Source organism: Crotalus tigris, unplaced genomic scaffold (assembly GCF_016545835.1).
Source record: "Crotalus tigris isolate CLP2741 ecotype Arizona unplaced genomic scaffold, ASM1654583v1 scf7180000017551.9496454, whole genome shotgun sequence".
Classification (NCBI taxonomy): Eukaryota; Metazoa; Chordata; class Lepidosauria; order Squamata; family Viperidae; genus Crotalus; species Crotalus tigris.
The window spans coordinates 6,434,234-6,449,878 of record NW_024096469.1 but is presented as its reverse complement, the minus strand read 5'-3'; the positions used below and the strand labels follow the sequence as shown (position 1 = coordinate 6,449,878).

Here is a 15,645-nt window from a genome sequence, read left to right as displayed (position 1 = left end):
GATCCAGCAATTACACATCCTATCTAACTACCTAGATGAGCCAAAGTAGAAGAACTGTACTGAATATACTTGTGGATAAGTCCATTCACAAATAAGCAAAACCCAATTTTTGGGGAGGAGCACCCAAGTTTTCAGCTTATCCATGATTATATATGATAGTGCTGCAGCGTAGCCTATCAATTTCCTCAACTACAGTGAGCTCAAAGAATCCCAGAAAACATTCCAAGATTTAGCTTTATCCACCCCACTGGATTCTGGCCAAGTAATATCCAACCCAGAGTTGAAATCCAAAACAACTGGAGAGTAATAATAATGTAATCTGGAGAAGAGTACATTAGCACCTCAAATATCACAACTGAACAATGTACCATACTAATACTATGACATTAATCGAATCAATGTCTTTCTCCAAGCTATGGTTTCATTGTGGTTTGTTGACTAAACCACAGTTGGCTGGGTTCATATGAACTTGCAATCCATGGTTTACAAACTGCATTTATTGGATTCACACAATGTGTTAAGCCTCAAACAATGATGTCTTAGTGCAATGTATGACCCAAATAGCTAAATGGAGAAAATGTCTGTGGAGTTAGATCAGAAACTTTTATCATCACACCAGCTAAGGAAATACTCAGTTTCTAAGGAGTAAGGGTTTCTAATTCCCCTGTAACCTTAATTTTGCTCTTGTGATTCTTTACTGTCCATATTGGCCTTTATTTCAGCCAGCAACACTTTCAGAAAAGAACATATATAGCCTGGGGTCAAACTGATGGGCTCTTGTTGGTCTTTCATAAAACAGCCAGGCTCACAGAACACAAGAAACTCACAACTTTTTTTGGGGGGGGGTAGCTTTTATGTTTTACCCTTCTTCTGAATTTTACAATTTCAGAGCAAGTTTTCAAAATGAAAGCAACCCATTCTTTTCCTGATGGAGGAAGCTAATCGAGCTTTATAAATGTATCTGTGGCATGGTTCATTACCTGTGATGACATATTGAAAGACATGAATGGTCTGGCATCAGCAAATCAATTTAAAATTTAATCTGAGGGAAGGGGAAAAAATGAAAGAAAAGAAATGGTACGAATAGAAGTGGTTTGAAGTTTGTAACATCTTACCAAACACTTTTATCAGAGGAAATTGAGCAACTCCTCCATTTTTATAATATAATTCTTACTGTGCATCAGTTGCTATGTAAACATACACATACATACATACATGCACATACACGCACACACAAGTTTTCTGATGATTAATTTGTGCAATTAGAATTATGTAAAATCAGTGAACAGAATGTGAGTTATGTAAAGAATTTTTCAGTAAAAATGGAGGGGAAAATTTAATTCTTAAAATTTTGAAGGATTTTTCTCATCATATCCATCTACAATGTTGTTTTAATATGTGTTCTGGAGTCTGTAATGAGTTTAGTGCTTAGAATGCTATGCTGTTATCATTTCTAGAAAGAAAAACTTACACACTGACATGGTGGAAGTTGCATGGGAAATATCTTTACTGAGGTAGATCTATGTGGGATGATGATTTCAGGTAGAAACGGGATGCATGGATAAGTTCTTTTATGCAAATATAAATTTCTTAGGAAAAGCATTCTATACGTGTTAAAAGAAATTTGGTAATCACTCATCCATGCAGTGCTATTTCCTATCATATTTAATAATCAAAAACATTCTTAATAATTTACTATATGTAGCAATTGCTTTGATCAGCTTTGAGTGCATATATACCACAGTGATCCTTGCACTGTTGTGGTACTTGCTGATGCAGTAGGAGCTTCATGAATTAAATAGGTTATTTTGCTTAATGAAGATTCAAGATCTCAGTATGAATACACTGCAATAACTGTATTTTAGATTTCTCCCTTACCTTGCATAATTTAGCAGAACAACCCTTTATAAATTATACTTGTAACATGTACTTTTTCAGAAGTTATTCTTCTCATATTTTGTGAATTCTTGGGAAATGCTTTTTCTCATCCTTCTGGTTATGTTTGTACGTAACTTAAGGCTTACCGTACCCAAAGGTAAGCTGTTTTTCAGTTACTTTTATGTAAAAAAAAGTTAAATGGGTTATCTTTCTCTCTTTTTCTCTCTCTATTGTCTGTCTGTCTACCTATCTATCTAGTCAACTACTATCTATCTATCTATCTATCTATCTATCTATCTATCTATCTATCTATCTATCTATCTATCTATCTACAGATCCATCCATGACAAAAAACAGCCACAGACAGCTCCATACTTAGACTTCAGGTCCTGCCATAAAATACTTCTATACACAAGCTGCAATTTAGGTCCTCTTGTCCTGATTAAATATAACTGCCCATTGATGTGGGTCAATCACAAATGATCACCTGTAGATTTGGATTGTTCCACCTAGCTGGTGATGAAGATGCATGATTTCCGCATATTTAGAATATTTTCTTTCATTTTATGATAAACCAGTATAAATCCTATCAAGGGCTGTCTTTTTTGTTTATTTGTTTGTTTTTAAACCTGGCTTCTTAAAACTAACAGAGGTTTTACTCATTCCCAGAAACCTTGTACAGGAGAAAGACCATCAGGGATTTCAAAAAGAACCCCAAAGATACAAGAAAAATATAAACTGACTATGAAGTGAATCCACTTTTCTGAAACTTGTCCCTGAAAAGCTGAAAAGGTGATACTAAACTGAAGGGACCAAGCTTCACTAATGAATGATCTAAACTGAATCTTAGAGTGAAATTTTTGAGGGCATGTTTTAAATACAGAATAGAATAGAGCTGGAAGGAATCTTGGAGGTCTTCTAGTCCAGCCCCCTGCTCAAGCAGGAGAACCTATACCATCTCAGACAAGTGACTGTCTAGCCTCTTTTTAAAAATCTCCAGTGATGGAGTCCCCATGATTTCTACGGACAAGCTATTCCACTGGTTAATTGTCCTCACTGTCAGGAAGTTTCTCCTTAATTCCAGGTTGCTTCTCTCTTTGATCAGTTTCCAACCATTGTTTTTTGTCCTGCCCTCTGGTGCTTTGGTGAAGAACCTGGCCCCCTCTGCCTTGTGGCAGCCCCTCAGATACTGGAACATTGCTATCATGTCTCCCCTCTTTCTTCTTTTCTTTAGACTAGCCCAGGGGGGTCAAACTGCCAGCCCACGGGCCGGCTGCGTCATGGTGAAACTGCACCTATTGTATTGCTGGCAATGGAAAAAAAGTTGTGATACGTTGTGACACATCACGTGACATTGTGAGTTTGACACCCCTGGACTAGCGAAACCCAAGTCCTGCAGCCGTTCTTCGTATGTTTTAGTCTCCAGGCCTTTGATCATCTTAGTTGCTCTTCTCTGAACTTTTTCCAAATTCACAACATCTTATTGAGATAAGGTGACCAAAATTGGCTGCAGTATTCCAGGTGTGGTCTTACTAGGGTTTTATAAAGCAGTACTAATACCGCGCGTGACCTTGATTCTATGCCTCTGTTTCATACACTTTGATGAGAGGCTTATTTACGATTCCTGGAAACTACTTGAGGGCTGCTTCACATCTTATATTTTTAGTGCATATCTGCAAAAGCTAGTTTGGTGTAGTGGGTAAGGCACCAGGCTAGAAACACACACACACACACACACACACACACACACACACACACACACACACACACACGTCTCCTTTCCTGCCAGCACTTAAGTGGAATACGCCATTTGGCTTTAATTGGCCTTTTCTCTTTGCTCATCCAAATTTAATCTCCGCATTTGCTAATATAAAAACCATCATGCTTTTTTTTAATTAGTTTCTGCTCATCTGTCCATAACAGATGAAAGATCAGAGATACATCTGTCATTTTCTGTTCTCAGGATTTGAAGGACAGCATTGCTTATTTATTCCAAAATGGTAGGTAAAATACGCTCATATCTGCAACATATTTTTCAATTGTAGACATTTCTATTGGCCAATGTGACTATATTTAATTGTTTTAGTTTGTAATATAAGATTCTTATTAGTCATGCTTGTCTTCGATGTGTAGCTATGTTACAAAATTTGTGATTCTAAACCTCTATGCCCTGAGGTTGCATACTCTTACCCAATAAGATGGGATAATGTCATATCTCATTTTTTCTTTCTCCAACTTGTTACAAAACAAAGCTTACATTTCACCTGAGAACTGTGCATTTTCATTGCACAAATCAAAATGCTTGTAAGTCGATGCCCATACACCTGAAAATAAAAAATATGGAAGATAAATATGTTGAACTCTTCACAAGAATGAATGAATAACCAACAGAAGTTCTAAAACAATCAAAAGACCCAATAATGAAACATTTTTGAACATATTTTAAAAATGTGTGCGGGTATTAAAATATATAATCTTGTTATAGGCAAATGGTAGCTTACCTTGAGATTTTGGCTTTCTAAGCTATTGCAACTTTTAATAAGATTTTCTGGTAATTACATATGTAATTCTACCTAAATTAGTTTTTAAAAATGCCAGAATTTAAGGCCAAGCTTCTTGTGATGAGATCTCCTTTCCTGTGTTCTCCCTGTTCATGCGCAATTTTAAAGGCATAGATGTCTGATTTTAATACAAAAAGAGCTTGTGAAATTAGGCACAATCATACTTTATAACTTTCTCCAATTTTGCTCTTTTTTTCTGATATTCACTGGAGAAAGCAATTATGGTGGGAAAAGTTAGCAGTAAAAGGAAACTGGGCATCCAAACAGCACAATGGCCAGATGCCATCAAAGCTCACACCAGCCAAAGCACAGAAAAAAACTCAAAGAAGCAATGCAAGATCAGAAGATGTGGAGACCTGGCCCATAAAATCACCAAGGGTTGGACATGACCGACTCTGTATCATCATCTCTCATATGGAATTTTGAAGATTTCCTAAAATTGTAAAAGAGGCAGGAGCAAGAAGAAAATGGTAAGGCAAAAGAGGAGCTTAGTATCCCTGCCCTGTATGCTTCTGATATAGCTCAAAGCTACAAATGATAACAGGAAATAGGAAAGCTTTTTGGACTAGTGGACAAATCTGGAAATTTGAGATCCTGCCAAAGGCATCTTTCCAGCGTGGCTGGCCCAGGGGATATAGCCAGTCACAAAACACCCACTTATCAGAACATAAAAGAGTGAAGGTTGCTTCTCTGTCGAGTCCTCCAGAAAATTGCCCGTCACCACTGCTTATCTTTGTTTCTTTTGTGCTTGTGGTTGCACTTCCAAATGAAATGCTTGGCTATAGCCATCTGCTGTCTTTATTTTTTAAAAAGGCATATGGGACTTATATGGGAAAGGACTCTCATAAAATTGATAGGGGAAGCTGATGCTTTATTTTATACTGAACATTCTTTTTATTAAAAAGAATATTTTAAAAAGACTCAGGAAAGAAACAAGGAGAGGTGCCAAGGGAAGGGGTGGTGCTCACCTTGATGGTGGTGAGCACAACCACCTCCCTTGGCACTTCTCCTTGTTTATTGACACTATGGGCACTGCGTTGCACACATTTGAAAGCCGCAGATGAGCCAGTTTGATATACTGTAGCGATTTAAGCTTCAGGCTAGAACCCGGGAGACCCTGAGCTCTGATCGTGCTGCCTTAGGAACAAAAGCATTTGGGTGATCTTGGGCCAGTCACTCTCCCTCAGCCCCAGGAAGGAGACAATGGCATACCACTTCCAAAAAAACCTTGCCAAGAAAACTGCAGAGACTAGTTCAAGCAGTTGCCACAAGCCAAAAACTGACTCATAGGCAAGTTTGTGTGCGTGTATAAGCACACACCAACAGACACATAAACACAAATGAACAATCTCCATGCAGATCTATATACTGTTCATATGTTGAAGGTAATTGCCAACATTCCTGTTGCCTTACTCTATGTAATCTGCATATCGAAACGAATATATCCTTTTATTCGCATCAGTGAGTAAAGTCACAGATGAATAGAAAGCTGTGTCCTCCCCTTTTACCTCTGCCTTTAGAGAAAGAGAAGGAGGGAGGGAGGGAGGGAAGGAGGGAGGAGGGATCCTGTGTTTTCTGAAATGCTAATAAGATGAATAGGATTAATGTTCAGCCCTTAGCCCCAGTGGTGTAGCTCTAAGAAAAGTCAACGGGGAGCGCTGTCAGCTTATGGTAAAGGCAAAAGGCCAGAGATGCATCTCAATATTACATGGTATGTGACATTGTGGAACTGAAGTAATTATAGCAACTTCTCCTAGCCTTGGATCAGGATGGAGCATTCACACATAGGAGGAAATCAGAGATTTTTCTATTTCATTCTCCAACCAAAGGTCACAGCCATCATGCAAATGTATTCTTTCGTATAGTGCCACTCCTCTAATTCAGTTAGCAAAGTGGTATTTTGAACTCACTCGAGGCAGAGTTCAAAAATTTCCTCCTTTGCCTTTCAAAATAGAGAAAGCCCTACACCCCAAAATAACAGCAGTAACATTTTGCTAAGGTTGTAAATCACTTCTTCCTTGTTGCAGGCCAGGATTATCTTTTCAAACTAATTTTTAAGCTGTTGGGTTTTGTAACTGGCGGAGGAAGAAGCAGGAATGATGAGCATTTTAAAGATCTGGTGAGCATATGAATATATAATAGTGCTTAATCATTAATCTACGGTTGCTTTCTCAGGTTCTTAACGACTTTTTCTGATTTCATTGTATTTACCTGGAAATATTGTGGGTTGGAGACACTGAATGCTCAGAACTGGGGCCTATGATTCCTGTGTGAGCTGATATTGTTTTTATGTCGCAGGATCTGAATTTCATTTTTGCTACAATCTGAACTCCAAATTGTTATCAGTACTAAATCATCCCACACCAGGCTGTTCCTCCTTTAGAAGCACAGCGTACCTTGTGATCATTCTCCCACTTCCAGCTTTTTTCAGAACTGTGGCAACCAAGGGTACAGACTCAACTTTAGAACTCAGTGGGAGGTGTTTCTTTTTTACACATTCTGGAAATCCCTCCCTCATCTCCATTTTCATTGCAAATAATTTTCCTCTAAATTAAGGATAAATCTGCGAAATATGAAACTTTAATATTATGATTACAACTGAGCATCCCTTTGTGGAGCCTTAATTCTGCACAAAAGCTGTCTTTATGATCTAACTCTATTCATGGCTATTTTTCCAAATCCATATTTTTCCTAAAGGTCTCACATGGTTAAGTCGTGCATGAACATGTGCACATATATGCACAGGATATACCAAAGTCAGCCCCTTTGGAGAATTTATTATATAAATTGTTCAAATTGGTTGCTGATTAGTTGCTTTTAAACGCTTTACTTGTTTGACACATGACTTTTGAACAGCCCAAGTACAGAAACATTTTTTCTAAATAAATAAATAATAAGTAAAATAAAACATAATATGAAAATTATGTTCAGGGTAGGACTTTTTTTTTTTTTGCATGGCAGCATGGGGTTGCCTAGCAATCTTTCACAATCTCTTCACAGTGACTGGAAGTTTTTCCTCCACTATGTTCTGGCTAACAGTGATGTACTTCTTGATTTGTAATATTGAGCTGCAAAATGAGTTCTGTTTTGCATTTGCACAAATAGATTTTAGGTATTATCTTTTTGGCTACTTAAGGAACTCAGTATTTAGATATTGTACCTTTTCCCATTTTCTACGTTATAAGAAATGAACTCTAGATGATTTGAGAAGGAATCAGCACAACTTACAAAACATACTATACTCGCTTGTTTAATTTTCTCACAAAAAATATTCAGAGAAAAGAAGTATTGCCAGCTACAGTTTGTCAACAGTACTTGCTAATGGACTAGGAGTGGGTTGGAATCGGTGGTTCTCCAGATGCTGTTCCCCAGTCAGTTCTGGCAGTGATGAGGGATGCTGGAAATATAATTCAACAGCATCTTCAGTGCCACAGGTCCTTTAGCCCTGAAGTATAATTAACTAGACCCCATCCAAATCTTCACTCTACTATAAAGCTCACAGGGTCATACTGTACCACAGTCTCTCAATTTATTTCACAAGGTTGTTGTGATAATAAAATGGGGCGAGTAAGGCAATATACCTTGAATTCTTTGGACAATAAAGTTATGGCTATAAAATAGTTGTATGTACAATAAACATGAAATAATTGATTGCTTACTGAGATACAAAATACATTTCAATTTTGAACTTGCTGAAAGGATTGCTATGCTTCTTTATTCTCAGCTATACTTTATTTATATAATTCTGAAACCATGTATACATGCCTGCCTGCCTGCCTGCCTGTCTTTCTCTCTCTCTCTCTCTCTTTTCCCTTTTTATTTTTTTAAAATATGTTTTATTGATTTTTAACATAATCACCTTAATATTTGGTAAACAGCGTGTTGTCTGGGTAGTATTTAAAAAACAATCAATAACAATTTATTTCTATAATTCTATAGTCCATATAATAGCTTTGTTTGATTTTCTCTTCTTCCAATAATATTCTCTTTTGCTAATCTTAAATTAATACAGTTCTTATTATTTGAATAAATGACAATTAAATATAGACATTTTTCTCATGCTTCTGCAAATAATAACCACATCAATATAAAGCTTCTTTTCTAATTGATCATCTTGATTGCCTCGTCATGGATCCTGTTTACTGAATTCTTATTTAAATTTGTTTTTCCCACAATATTCAAAGCATTCTTACTGGTTAAGATTTTCTTGACATTAGTTACACTTAAGTATTTAAGTCTTCTTTATCATACAAGCCATCCCAACACTTTTACATTTCTCATATCTTAAAAAAAGGAGAAAAAAACTCAAGAGGAAAAATTTCTTTTATATAAACCATCCCAACATTTTTATATTTCTCACGTCAAAAAACAAAACAAAAAGGAAAAAAGAAAGAATAAATACTATGTTACTTGAGGGATTCATCTATCTTAAACTAATCTTCATTTATATGCAAAATCTTTCTATTTGTTTAACCATATTCAAACAGATGTTTAATTTTTAAATATTCCCTCTAGTAAATCCCACCATCTAATTTTTTAATTCTCACTTTAGCCTTTTTTTGGGGGGGGGCAAACATCTTTCCTGATCAATATGCTTCACTGAATCAAAGAATCTTTCGATAATCTTAAAAATATTGTTGGAGGTACAAAAGGCAAAACAGGTAAGATGTTTTTATAGAAAGGTTTCGCCGCTTTGTATTCATTGAGAATCTTTTCCTTTCTTTCTTTCTTTCTCGATTTTATTTATCATCTTTTTCTCTCAAGTTCTCATAGTTCTCCTGGCAGAATCCATTTTGTCAAATCTTTTTTCTTATCCTCAAACTTATTTTGTAATCTTAGAGTATAGGTTATCTTTTCCATGTCCAGTATTTCCTGTAAGTTTTTTTCCATCTGGCTTAAGTAATACTTTCTTCTATTGTTAAGTTCCATCTTGAAATCTCTCTCCTCTGCCTCATATTCAATTGTTTGGTTTTTTTGCTCACTCTCTGTTTTTATTTTCTGAGAATTTTTGTGCTGTAAAGTTAAATTGGAGATGTGTTCATTTATATTTTCAAAGTTATTTTTAATTTCCTTGTGGTTTGAGATCATTGTTGTTTGGATTAGTTGCAATATAGCACAGATCTCCTTCTGGAAAGTAATTGTTTTTTCTTGGTATATTCTTTCTGCAGATCTCTGGTTTTCCATGATAGCTAAAAATCAGGGTTTTCCTTTCTCCGCAGAAAGCTTTAGAGTCACAGTTGAGTTGGTATTTGTAATCCAGAAAGGCCAATTCTTTTTTTTAAGAGTTTATAATTCTCACTTTGTAGATAGCCCAAAATGTTTTCTTTCTTTTTTGTTACAGCTGTTCTCTGTTATTAAGGCATTGAAGGTCACCCAAAACAAGTTATCTTTTCCTGGGCTTTGCCAATCCCTGTAATAAAGCAACTGCTGTTGTATATTTTTATCCACCACTAGATGTCAGCACCAGTCAGTAATAAACAATTGTTTACTTCTATTTTCATGATTTAAAAGGAAAATCTTAACAGATTCTACCAATTTTAAACTAGCATGGATTAGACTCTGAAGTTAAGCTAGCCTTTCTCCTGCTGGTTTCTGGAGGGCTTTTCCTGGACCAATTGGATCGACCGCTGTCTCTCCGCAATTGGCAGGACTTCCTTCCTTCTTTGTTGCCTCTATGGGACAGGGCAACTTCAGGCCCATTTAGGGTCCCTTAGCAGGCAATCCCGCGATCCCTCAGCTGCTGCATTACTGTGCAAAACCGGAAGCCCTTTCTTCCCTTTTTAAACTATCATAGTGGCATAACTCATGGCTAACACTAGTCTTGATATTGTAATATCTTAAAGACCCTTCCTCCCCGAGGGTGATACTGCTGAAGACCTGTCTCTGACCAGAAGAAAATGAAGTGCAGGTGAAGATATAACTTGGAGAATTTGACAGGCTGGTCATGATTCCCAGGGTGCGGTGAATTGTGGGAGATAAAGGAGCTTTCCAAAGCAGAACAGAGAAGGAACTCTGAGATGGATGATTGGAAAATGGTTGTTGGGAGAGCTTACAGAGGAAATATATGGAAATAGAAGAAGGGATAAGTAGACTAGGTCAGATTGAGAGAAAGCTGGAAATGGTCATAGTGAGATAATGGAGGAGAGAGATTAAGAACTGGGAATGGTGACAGGAATAATATGGAAGACCTGATTTGCAGAAGGCTGAAAGACTGAGGCATATTCTAGTTGGATAGGTAGTGACTGGCTGGGGGAAAATTAGAACTGAGTTGGATGGGAGCTGGTGGTTAGTGGCATGAGTAGAGAAACAGTGAGCAAGATGGAATGGGGAGAGATTGTCATCTTTGAAAAGCTCTGGTGGGTGCCATAGTGGGAAAGCCATGACTGCTATTACATTGAGAAGTAACAGAACTAACATCAGGAAAGGAATGGCTCTGTTTATCAAGAGATGACCGAGGTTGAGTTTGGGGGACCAATATTAGACAAAAGAAAAAGGAACCTGTGGTTTAGGTAAACAGCTCTTCCTCTGCATAGGAGGCAGAGGGAAGTATGGAACCATAGTGCTCTGGAGTAGAAAAATATGGAGAGCAAAAGTTCAGGAGCCTTGGAAGAATAGAAGCTTGAGGAGTCTGGGTGGGTGAAAGACCTACTGAATTGCCTAGTGTTAGCCCAGTGAGGTAGTCCAGACAAGAAGCAAAAGCAGGAGTACTGGCTCTATTTTTATTGTAAGGTTACATTAATAGAATCTTCAAAGTCTGAAAATATTTCCCCCCTCTTCTCCTTTTACTCCCTATAAAACTAGGAAGGGTCCCTTCTGAAATGCTTCTCTGCTCCTTCTGTGGGCTGAGATACATTTTGCATGCTGGTTAACCTGCAGTTCTCCCTCCCAAGGTCATTCCCACATACTATCACAAAAGCAGGATTCCATGTTTACTGGCCCCTTCCCAGTTACACAATCAGTGGCTTTTCATTTACAATTGTTTACTTCAGTGAAGAATCTTCCAGGTTTCCATTGGTTGCTCCTGTTTTGATAAAGAACCACCATGCACATCATATTCAAACTCTCTGCTTACCCTGTCACTAACCTCGGTTTTGATGAGAAGTATAATTATGACATAGAACTTATTCTGGATTCTAAACATAGGAGGAGACTTCTGGAATAGCTTATTTATTGGAAGGGCTATTCAGTAATTGGAGAGATTGTGGGAAAGAAAAATAGGTTTTCATGTTTCGTACCTTGTACACCAGTTCCACCTGAAATTCGGCATAAAGCTACATTCTTGTCACCTGCCACCATTATCAATAAACAATAAACCTTAGAATGAAGGAGACTCATTGTTTTCTGCAAGGTTAGACTTGCCAGTGCCAGTTGCTGTGCAACAAGAAACAAGGGGGAACTGACTCTTTGTGGTCAGGCACGGCTTGGGGAGTTGCCAGGCCCATCTGCAAATAAGGGCAGCAGAAAAGAAATCCGTAGACATTTCCTATCGTGACTTGCTTGGGTCTTTCTGCATATGGAGCAGAGAAGAATTATAGATGGTGAGAGAGAAGATGGCAAAAAGAAAGGTAAGATATAATGTTGATGGACAAGTGCATGATCTGTTAAGAAAGGAAAAATAAAAATTCAGGAAAGTAGGAAACATGGGGGGGGGGAATTAAAATAACTCCACCTTGACTGTGTTTAGTATAAGAAGGCAGAAACTCTGATGGGCTTTCAAGATTCTGTTATTATAGCCTACACAGTAAAGTAGCTTTCCTGGAATTCTTGTAGTGTCTATGTTTCCTGATGTGGTCTACCTTGCAGGGCTGACAATGGACATGCTGTGCTCCTCCTGGCTCTCTCATTGGCATTCAGTACCATCCCTCATTATATCCTTTTTGGTCAGCCACAGGTTTTGTTGACTGGGGGCATTGTTTTACAAAGGGTCTCTCTGTTCTGAGTGTTTCTTTCCAGTTGGTATTATAGAGGAGAGGGTATGTCAGTGCAGATCTTGGCCTTCTTTCCAATATTTCCATGAAGTTGCTGGGTGAGGTCATCTGTCAGTTTGGTTTAGTTGTCATTAATATGCAGATGGTACCCAGCTTTACATCTGCATGACAGGCCAAGCAGGAGATGATGTGCAAATTTTTTGGGAATTTCTAGAGGCTATAAGTGGATGGAGTGAAACAGACTTAATCCTAGCAAGACAGGGTTGCTGATGGTGCAGAGGCTTTCTGAATCCATGGATGTTTCATGCTGTTGAAGGGGTGCCATTGCAGTCTGAGTGTTCTCCTGGATTCACAATTCTTGGTGTAGCAGAATGGCAAAACCATTACTAGGAGATCCTTTTTGCCAACTCTAGCTGATCTACCCGATGCAACTCTTTTTGGACTAGGAACCTTCATACTTTTGTCATCTCAGATTATAGGCAGTCCTTGATTTATGGCCATTTCATTTAATGACCTTTTGAAGTTATGGCAATGCTAAAGTAAGTGACTTACAACCAGTCATCACACTCTCCTTCCTTCCTTCCTTCCTTCCTTCCTTCCTTCCTTCCTTCCTTCCTTCCTTCCTTCCTTCCTTCCTTCCTTCCTTCCTTCCTTCCTCTTTCTTTCTTTCTCTTCCTTTTCTCTTTCTTTCTTTCTTTCTTTCTTTTCCTTCCCTTTCTTTCTTTCTTTCTTTCTTTCTTTTTCACATTTCTGAACTGCCCATCTCCCTCAAAGAGGGACTCTGGATGGTGCACAATAAAAAAAAAATCAAAATATAAAAACAGTATATAAAAATGAAAATGTTAAAGAGTTAAAATTATAGAATTAAAAGTTTTTAAAAAGTTTTAAAATTTTTGAAAACTTTTAGGAGGCAAGAAATAAACTCTGTTACAAATTAGTTGGCAAAGGGAGGGCTCTCATGACACCAATCAACCTCACAACTGCTTGCCCCCTTGGGCTCCCCATGGAAGGCCGCAGAGGCTTGTTTTAACCCCTTTAAATGTGGCTCTGATGAATGATCACAATTTGGAGGTTTGACAACAAACATGTATTTACAATGGTTGCAGCATCCTGGGGTCACATGATCACCACCTTCTCAACCCACTTCTGGCAAGCAAAGTCAATGGGGGAAGCTGGATTCACCTAAAGACTGTGGGGGGAAAAAGTTGCAAAATTGAGCAGTTATATGATGACTCACTTAACAACCACATTGCTTAATGAGGGAAGTTTTAGTCCCAACTATGGTCTTAAGTCAAGGACTATCTCTACTGTAATTTCGTCTACATGAGAGTGCCATTGAAGATGACCTGGAAGTTACAAATGGCATAAAATGCAGGTTCCTGCCTATTAATTGATACCAGTTTAATAAAAAACACCTACATCATGGGAGCTGTACTGGTTGTCAGTAAGGTTTGGGGCCTAATTCATGGCTGTGGCATTTACCTATAAAACTCTTCATAGCTTGGGCCCTTGTTACCTCCAGGGCTTCCTGTTTCAGGGGTAATCTGGCTGAGCAGCACATTCTAACTGGGAAGGGTGCTCTAAGAATCCACCTGCTGAGAAGTCAAAGGAACAGGAGCCTATAAATGGCTTTCTCAATACTAGCCACCTCAATATGGAATAATCTTCCCCTCTGAGTTCTGGTGTTTAGAAAGTGGGGCGGATAGAAATAGGGAGGTATAAAGAGTCCTTTGGGATGAGGGATCCTCAATAGCTGACTATAGTGAGGGAGGATTTGGTTGTATTTGTGATTTTACTACATGTATTATATTTTTATTATTTTAATATTTAAGCCACCTAGAGTCCAATATGTAGGCAGCATGCAGATCCTTGTAATAAATGAAATAAATAAATATTAAATGCAGTCACTTATTATGTCTTGGACACCAGGGAGGCCTGGAATACAGTCAAATTTCTAATTATAGTAGTGATACCAGCAATGCTGCTGTATTGTTCTTTCTGAAACACAAAGGGTTAACTGACTGGTTACACAGTGGGTGGCTGGATTATAGTTGGCAAAACTTTACCAGTGATGTGAATCTGATATGACAAGAGACAGCAGGTGGGCTCTTGCAGTGCTCAAAGAAACAAGTGAAAGATACTAATCACCTGTGGTATAAGCAGTACTTTTCCTTCACCAACTGCTGGACCACAGTCAGGATTTAGATCAGCAAAGACAAGTTAGAAGGGAGATGTTTGATAAGGAGCAATAGGGCGGCCTCTCTGTGTGGTTACAGGAGACATGGAGAATTTAGTGTGAGGACAGGCACTAAATTGGATAATAAAAGCTGGTATCATTAGGCATAAGGCAGTAGGGAACAACCTAAGATATTTGCCCCAGAAACTTGTATGCTTTGCACAAAGACAGCAGGTGCATTTTGCTCACAAAAGTATGTCACACTATACAGTTCCTTCTCTCTGTTGGCTTGGCATTATTATTACTATTATTTTTTTTACAAAAGACAGACATGCATATAGACACATCTACATCTGTCCCATCACGGTTCCATCTGTCTTCTGGAGGAATTTTTTAAAACATTTAGTGCCGCATAACTTTACTTCTCAGGGCAACATACCTTTCACAAAAAGGCCTCTTAGAATTCAAGTCAGTGGGAGAATTGCCTTAGATCAACATTTATAGAAATAAGCAAGTAACCTGGAAAGAGGAAAAAATGAACATAAACTTCATGTAATAAAAGTGATAATGAGCCGAGGTGGCGCAGCAGTTAGAGTGCAGTACTGCAGGCCACTTTAGCTGACTGTGTTCAGCAGGTCAGCGGTTCAAATCTCACCGGCTCAAGGTTGACTCAGCCTTCCATCCTTCCGAGGTAGGTAAAATGAGGACCCAGATTGTTGGGGGCAATGTAAATACATATATGTACATTGCTTACTGGTGTACACCGCTTAGAGAGTGCTTGCACTTAAAGCGGTATATAAGTCTCTCATAAATAAATAAATAATAAATAAGTAATAATTCTTTATTTCTCTTCTTTTATAGATGCGGATGTGGACTTAATGTAGCATTCTACCTTCAATCAGAATAGAGTAGGAAGGGACCTTGGAGGTCTTCTAGTCCAATCCCCTGCTCAAGCAGGAGACTCTATACCATTTCAGACAGGTGGCTGTCCAGTCTCTTCTTAAAAACCTCCAGTGATGAAGCACCCACAACTTCTGGAGGCAAGCTGTTCCACTGGTTAATTGTCCTCACTGTTAGGGAGTTTCTCCTTAATTCCAGGTTG

The 15,645-nt window shown here is 38.2% G+C and overlaps 2 long non-coding RNA genes across 2 annotated transcripts in view; one reads left to right on the top strand and one right to left on the bottom strand.

Annotated features, from left to right (window-relative positions):
• LOC120308952 overlaps window positions 1-15,645 on the bottom strand; it is a 46,007-nt gene that overhangs the window by 16,686 nt on the left and 13,676 nt on the right. The window lies entirely within an intron of this gene.
• Window positions 3,989-15,562, top strand: LOC120308940. Its single transcript, XR_005556963.1, has 3 exons — window positions 3,989-4,909; window positions 6,467-6,558; window positions 15,405-15,562. It is a non-coding gene; the product is annotated as an uncharacterized LOC120308940 (long non-coding RNA).